The sequence below is a fragment of the Copadichromis virginalis genome, linkage group LG23 (genome assembly GCF_057382275.1).
Source record: "Copadichromis virginalis isolate Kocher_CV1m ecotype Utaka linkage group LG23, C_Virginalis_male_GT1.1, whole genome shotgun sequence".
Lineage (NCBI taxonomy): Eukaryota > Metazoa > Chordata > Actinopteri > Cichliformes > Cichlidae > Copadichromis > Copadichromis virginalis.
Window position 1 is genome coordinate 14,363,828 of NC_140639.1, and position 7,763 is coordinate 14,371,590.

The window sequence follows — 7,763 nt, forward strand, 5'->3', positions numbered from 1 at the left end:
ATTGCTTGTGGAGTCCCACAGGGGTCAGTATTGGATTCAAAACTCTATGTGAGCTGGGATGTCAAATTAACCTGAGGCAGTGGGCCACACTTCTGTCAGTGTAAGGAAGTCCAACTACACATTTAGAAAAAGAAAAGGTGTAGTTTTTCTAAATGACAAAGAAATGCTGCTGTAGTAAATGAAAGAAATGTGTATTTTTTTTTTTTTTTACTATTGGTCCATTCTAAAAATAAACAAAAACTGATTTTTTTCATAGTAGATTATAAAAACAGGACTTTTCTGACATTTAATTGTTTATTGATTAGTATGAATGGCTATGGGGAAGGTCATAAATAAATTATCATTAAATATAAATAAAACTAAAGCAATGTTTTTTGGTAATTTAAAATATAATATAGAATTACCAATTATCATTGAAGGTGTACCAATTGATAATGTGAGTGAAAACAAATTTTTGGGAGTTATAATTGATAACAAAATTTCATGGAAACCCCACGTCAGACACATAAAAACCAAAATTTCCAGAAGCCTCGCAGTTTTGAACAAAGTGAAACAATTCCTTGATAAAGATGCACTTCGTACTCTGTACTGTACCCTGGTTCTTCCATATCTTACATATTGTGTGGAAGTGTGGGGAAATACATATAAAAATACAACTAATCCATTAGTCACAGTACAGAAACGAGCACTGCGTATTATTCACAAGGCTGGTTATCTAGATCATACTCACAAATTCTTTCTTCAGGCAAAGTTACTTAAATTCCAGGATCTGGTTAATTACAATACATCCATAATTTTGTATAAAGCTTTTACTAAACTTTTACCGGCAAATTTACAAACTAGATTTGAAATTCGAGAAAAGGTTTATAATGTGAGAGGCTTTGGAGAATTCAAATTACCCAGAACTCGAACAACCCGTAAAGGCTTTTGTGTGTCTGTATGTGGTGTGAAAATCTGGAACAGTCTGAGTTTACAACTGAAACAATGCAAAAATATTCATAGATTTAAATTTCTCTACAAACAGTTGGTCTGGTCACAGTATACTCAATGATGGGTTTTAGTGTGCTCTGTAATGTCTGTCCTCTTACCATTGCTGGTATGGATTCCAAAATAAAAAATAAAAAATAAAGTGTGCGTATGTATGTACATATATGTACTTGTGTGTGTAGATATATATGTATGTATATGTATGTGTGTCTGTTACTTGTAGTTATTACTGCCTGTTACCTGTGGTAATGCAATTTATAATTTATATATTCTGTATTCAGTTATGAAGGCTCTAATTGTTGGTTGCGAGCTGCCGCTTAGATGCTTGTATCTGCCCGGGGCTGTTGATGGGTCTGTATGCAATGATGGGCGTAGCTGCGGGAAGTTTATTGTTTTTTTTTGTTGATGAGTGAGTATAGGGGTGGGATTTAATAAGTTTTCTTCGTCCCACTCCTTTTTCAGGCAAGTTTTGTTTTTTGTTTTGTGTATTTTATGTTCAATATAGGTATTTGTTGTGCCTGAAAATGAATAAATAAATGAATGAATGAATGAATGAATTATTAGTAGGAGAAGCTGCAAAACTTACAATTAAAAGTCCAAAATTTATCTTCTCCTTCTTTTTTCCAAAGCTTTCCAGTGGCCCAGATTTGAGTCTTTGTTGTGCCAATTCTGCCTTTTGTTTGACACCCCTGATGCAGATCATCAGATACTGTTCTCATTTTATTTGTGGTTGATACAAATATTCTGATAAATATAAGTGGACATAAATGTCAGATTAAATTTCTTGGGCGGGCGGGCGGGCAGGCACACACGCACACACACACACAAACACACAGGGGCCAGGGGCGGGAGCCTGTAATGTGCACCACCCCGGCAGAGGAGAGAGACAGAGAGAGCAAAAAAACCAAAAAAAACCCAAAACATGTTGCCTATCACAGAGTCAGCCAGCAAGGCACGGGGACCATGACAATTGTAAAGCAGGTAAAGTTTCAAGAACACAATAACATTTTATTCTTGAAATCAAACTTGTTCAAATTAATGAGCCTTGTTAAAGATCATACTGCACAAGTACTGTACACTGTAAAATCTAATTAGTTCACAGAACTCAAAAAAACTATGCAAACTCGTTGCCTCAAAAAAAATTGAGTAAAGTTTTACTTAAGATGATTAAGCTAGGGCAACTTACCCATGATGAGTACACTGTAAAGCCTCAATAGTTCCTAGAACTCAAAAAAAATGAGTAGAGTTTGCTTAAGATAATTAAGTTACTCATTTTGAGTACACTCTACAAACTCGTTAGTTCCCAGAACTCAAAAAAACTATGCAAACTCGTTGCCTCAAAAAATTGAGTACAGTTTACTTAAGATGACTAAGTTAAGGCAACTTATTCACTTTGAGTACAGAGTAAAAATCTATTTGGTTTCCAGAACTCAAAAAAAAAACATGCAAACTCGTTGCCTCAAACAAACTAAGTAAAGCTTACTTAAGATGAATGTTAGGACAACTTATTCATTGCAAGTATGCAGTATTAAGAATAACTTGATATTTCTGACTGTATAATACTTATTGTTTACCTACTGTCAAACATTTCAAGTTCAACTAAATGAAAAAAACAATTTGTGGTAACCTGAATATGATTAAAAATAATTAACAACACTTTTTGTAATGATGTTAAAATCAGCCCAACTTTTATTTTCAAACACAACAAAGTATAACAGCCAACATATCTTCTGCTGAACAACAAACAATTATATTGCCATCACTGTTATAATCTTACAATGAAACAAAGTCTCAGATTTAATTATTCAGAAAACAAGTTTAGGCCTACCACAAGTTTGTTTTGTACTTACATTACTTATATAATCAAAATAAAATATTTATTGTTCTGTCACAAGTGCAGTCTCTAATTTAAACAACACATTTGTTTTTCATTCCAACACATGAACTGGAATGTTGGAATGTTGTAATATTTTAAGGATGGCTAGTCATTCAGGCATTACTGCCTGAATGACTATCATGGATCGAGGTGAACCAAATGTAAGTGCAGAAGAAAGTCTTTAAATTCCCTTAAGTACAGTGGCAGTGGATGTGGGTTGGAGATGCAATGAGCTTGAACCTGCAGACGACCATCTTCACTGACCACACCATCTGTGACGGAGGACTCATCTCTCCTGGTGTCCTGCAAGCAAACAATCATATTTTTTGGAACATGAACTTAATTGCTTTCTCAAAACATTTTTTTTATGCATTTGGTATAGAACAGACTCAAATTTAGACAATCTCAGGCTCAGGTGAATTGGAACAGCACTTGTTCTCCGACGTATCACAAGTCCACCAGACAAGTACACACAAGTAGGCATACACAGGCTCTGACAACTGCGGTGGACAAATGCGATCCTCCTTTTCCCCAGATTACCCTTTCTGGGTAACAAAATAAACTTTTAAGATATTTTCAGGCGAGAATGTAGCTGTGTATTGCTCAAATATCTATTTAATTTATCAAAATATCACATATTTGCAAAAGTGCTTCAACGTTTTCGGAGAGCTTTGTTATCCACCAGCGCGATAGCTGACCGGGAGGTCAAGGCTGAGCACAGCTAACTCTTGTATCGTTTTCAACCCCCCTGCGGTCTTTTGATACTCAGGTTAAACATTATATATATAGTTAGTTATGGCTATGGATTGAAAATACCCCCCACACCCCACCCCTAATGGCTGCACCTCCCGAAAAATTTTGTCTGGGCTCTTATCTCACTTTTTTTATTTCAAACAATCAACAGAAAATTTCACAGACATATTTTTATATAAGGTTTTTAAGGCTGTGGTGTTAATTTGTAAGTAACATGAGCCCAGCAGCAGCAGCAACACTAGGCTAACACTAACTAGCTAGCAAGATTATAAACCTGGTGCTAAACTAAGAGATGCCACAAAATCAGTTTGAATAAGAGTAAACATTTACTCACCAAGTCAGTGTATCAGGTAAAGATCCACAGCAATGACAATAATAATATCTTGAGCTGAAGCTTCTCCAGGTTTGCTCAACATATTCCATAAAAAAGGCTGGTACCATGAACATCTGGACTGATCGGAGAGGGAGGAGGACGGTAGTGACGTGGTATTTTCAAAACACATCTTTCATCCTTCTGCACCGAGAAGCAACATTTCCAGCTTACTTAGTTTTTCTAAGTTAAGACAACTCAAATAAATTAAGTCGATCAGCGTTTTTGCATAAAAAGTACTGGTAACTTACTTAAATTGAGTTCTAATAACAAATTGATTAAAAATTGAGTTCAGCCTACTTAATATTTTTAATTAAACAGAATATTAGATTTTACAGTGTATGAAACATAGAATAACCTGTCACCAGCAAATATACGGAAGATGTTCTCTAGAGATGGGTTATAATCTAAGGAGAAAATATAATTTAACACTTTGTAAAGCTCAGACAATAGAGAAAATCTTTTGTGTTTTTATCTGTGGGGTCAAACTATGGATGAATCTTTCAGTATAGAATAAAACATTAAAAAAAACAAAACAACGACTTTCAATTCAATTCAATTTTATTTACACAGCACCAAACCATAGCAGCAGCCATATGATAGTGAGAAAGACAGCTTAAAATATAACAGGCAAATTTACAGATACTGAAGGCTGTTGGAAACTGTAAAACATGGAAATTTCAACATCTTTGACAAGAAATAAAACTGGAAAAAACACTACAAGGATAGCTGAGTGACTTCAGCTGTTACATAAGTTGGGGTACAACTGTGCAGATTACAAATTCAGTGGATGGCAGCACCATTGGTGCTGTTGCCAAATTTTAGGTTGCTGCCTGTTCTGCTAGAGAACAGAGCGAATATTATCTATACTTACTTACTTATTTCATTACAAATGTCTGACAGCTTTAGATTTTACAGCTAACACTATTAGACAGTGAAAATATTTGCCAAGATCTGCAGTAATATGTTTATTCAGCTTCTAAAGCTAAAGAAACGAAACATTGCCAGGTAAGTTGAAAAATGCATAGCCAGAAAGATGACAACAAGACTGTTGGGATTACAGAGAGGAACAGTGTATTAAACTATAAACAATGGTAATATGCAACAAAAACATCAAATATAGTAAAATACTGATAGGACAGTTTTTCTGCACACTAAAGACTTTTAGTGCACACTGCTGGTGGTACTATCTGCCATTTGTTAAGTAGGTTTAAGAATGCAAGATAAATATTAGTGTATAATTAATAATATAACTATTGTTCATCATTTTACCACATTAATCATTATTCCACTGCTTTAAATTTTGAGAGTTCTTTACAACACTGTCCTATTTCAGAAACTAACTGCTTTTCAGTATCAGTTTCTTAACTTAATTTGTTCATAGCACCTGTTTCCAAAACCACTCGTCCAGATGTAGCTTTGCATACTTAAGATACTGACCTTTGAAAAAAGCCTGCAATAAAGTTTTCTTAACTCTTTCCCTGTTTATGGATTATCTTTGGGAAATTCAGCAGTGTAGTAGTTCTCTGTGCTATGCTGCTGCTCCTCTGCAGTCCTGTTTTTGTTTTCTGAGAGAAATTCAAGTTTATCTATACATTTTCTTTTCTTGTCAGGTCTTGAATTACACAATTTTCCTTAGATGCCATTACTGAATCAGGATGTACAGTTGTTATTGTCAGCTTTGTTTTTATTCAGCATTTCTATTAGAGTAGCAACATATCACACCATAGTTCTTATACTGGATCTTGGTGCAGCCAATCACAACCTGTCAATAGAAATCAATTTTCTTCTGATTGGTTACCCCCTCCAAACAGAAGACGTGAAACGCAGGTGGACGAGGGTTCTCTATTCACGGCCAGAGCTATGGGCCTGAGATGACCATATAAGGAATATCCAGTCTCCCTGACACTGTACAGAACTATGATAGATGATCCTGACTGACTATAACGAGTGTCAGCTTTTTTCTACATTCACAGGTGTTGGCTCTGTGATGTCAGAGATGGCTTGGTGTGTCTAAATGCTTATAACGTCACATGGCGTGTAACAAATAATGATGCAAACTTTCTGTGACTTTTGTTTAAGGTGACGCTTAAACATTCAGCAAAAGATGCCAGCGCAATAGTCTTGAGAATGTGACTAGACAAGTTTTGTTGACTTTTTAACAAAGATTATTAAGGTAGATACTGTTAAAACAATTACACCAAGCCCAGTTCTTTGGTATTGATTCATTATTATGAGTCACCTCAGCAGGTTATTCAACAAGACCTAAGCATGGGTTTATATAATTTCCATGTTGTCATTGCTGTTTGTTTGACTTGGGGATCATGTCCATCACCGTCGAGGCGGTTTGACCCTTTAAACCTTACCTAACAGCAAGGCCGACTGCCAAGCTTGTCAAAATCAGTGTCCTTAGTATGAGTCAACCTGCATGACCTGGGAGGGCGTTAAAGAAATATGTTGTCCATAATTATAATATAGATCGTGGAATAGACATGTAAGTCATTAGATTCATCCATCCATTCGCTTATCCTTTTTCAGGGTCACGGGGGAAGCTGGAGCCTATTCCAGCTGTCACCCTATCCCAGCGGGGTACACCCTGGACAGATCACCAGTCTGTTGCAGTGCTAACACATAGAGACACAGACAACCATTCGCTCTGACATTCACACCTATGAATCAATTAAACTATCCCCACCAGCTGCATGTCTTTGGACTGTAGGAGGAAGCCGGAGTACCCGGGGAGAACCCACACAAACACGGGGAGAACAAACTCCACACTGATGGTGGAACTGAACTCAGGACCTTCTTGCTGTGAGGCAACTGTGCTACCACCGTGCTACCGTGCTGCTGTGGTTAGAATCATAACCACAAAATTTAAAATAATAATAAAAATTAATTAAACTCTCACCAGTTACTTTTTTTTTGTTTGTTTTTTTCTTTAAATTGCAGAAATTTCCTTCATTTATGCCTAATATTTATTTCATTTGAACAACAGCCATCTCACGGCGCTTTAGTAGGGCCAAGAGCCTATAATATCTGAGAGAAAAACAAAAACTCAGATGATTACATATGAGTTGTTTTTGGGATTGTATGAAGGAAAAAAGACAAAGTTTAAAAAAAGAAGGAGGAGGAGGAGGAATGTAAAGAGGGAAGTGGAGAAGGTAGGCTTAGTGTATAAGAAGTCCCCCAGTAGCTGAGTCTTTATAGCAGCATAACTGAGGGATGGTTCAGGGTCACCTTTTTAAGCCCTAATCTTAAGAGATGACCTGGGTGACTGAGAACCTACACAGATAATCTAGCACTAACTAATCTTTATCAAACAGGAAAGGTTTGAGCTTAATCTTAAAAATAAAAATGCTGTCTGTCTCCTGAATCCAAACTGGGAGCTGGCTCTGCAGAGGAGGGGCCTGACAGCTGAAAACTCAGCTTCCCATTCTACTTTTGGAAATGGTAAATGGCCTGTATTTGTATAGTGCTTTACTAGTCCCTAAGGACTCCAAAGCGCTTTACATATTCAGTCATCCACCCATTCACATTCACACACTGGTGATTTACATTTACTTTGTTACAACTTTGCAATTAAAATGGATGGAAAAACTGATATGCATTTTTTTTCTGCACAATTGAACTATATCGCATATTTGGAATTGTTAGTTGACCTACGCATGTCTTTGGATGGTGGGAAGAAACCAGAGTGCCCAAAGAGAATCCATGCAGGTTCATGCAGAACAGGGAAACTTCACATAAAGGCCTGAAGATTAGAATCCAGGACCTTCT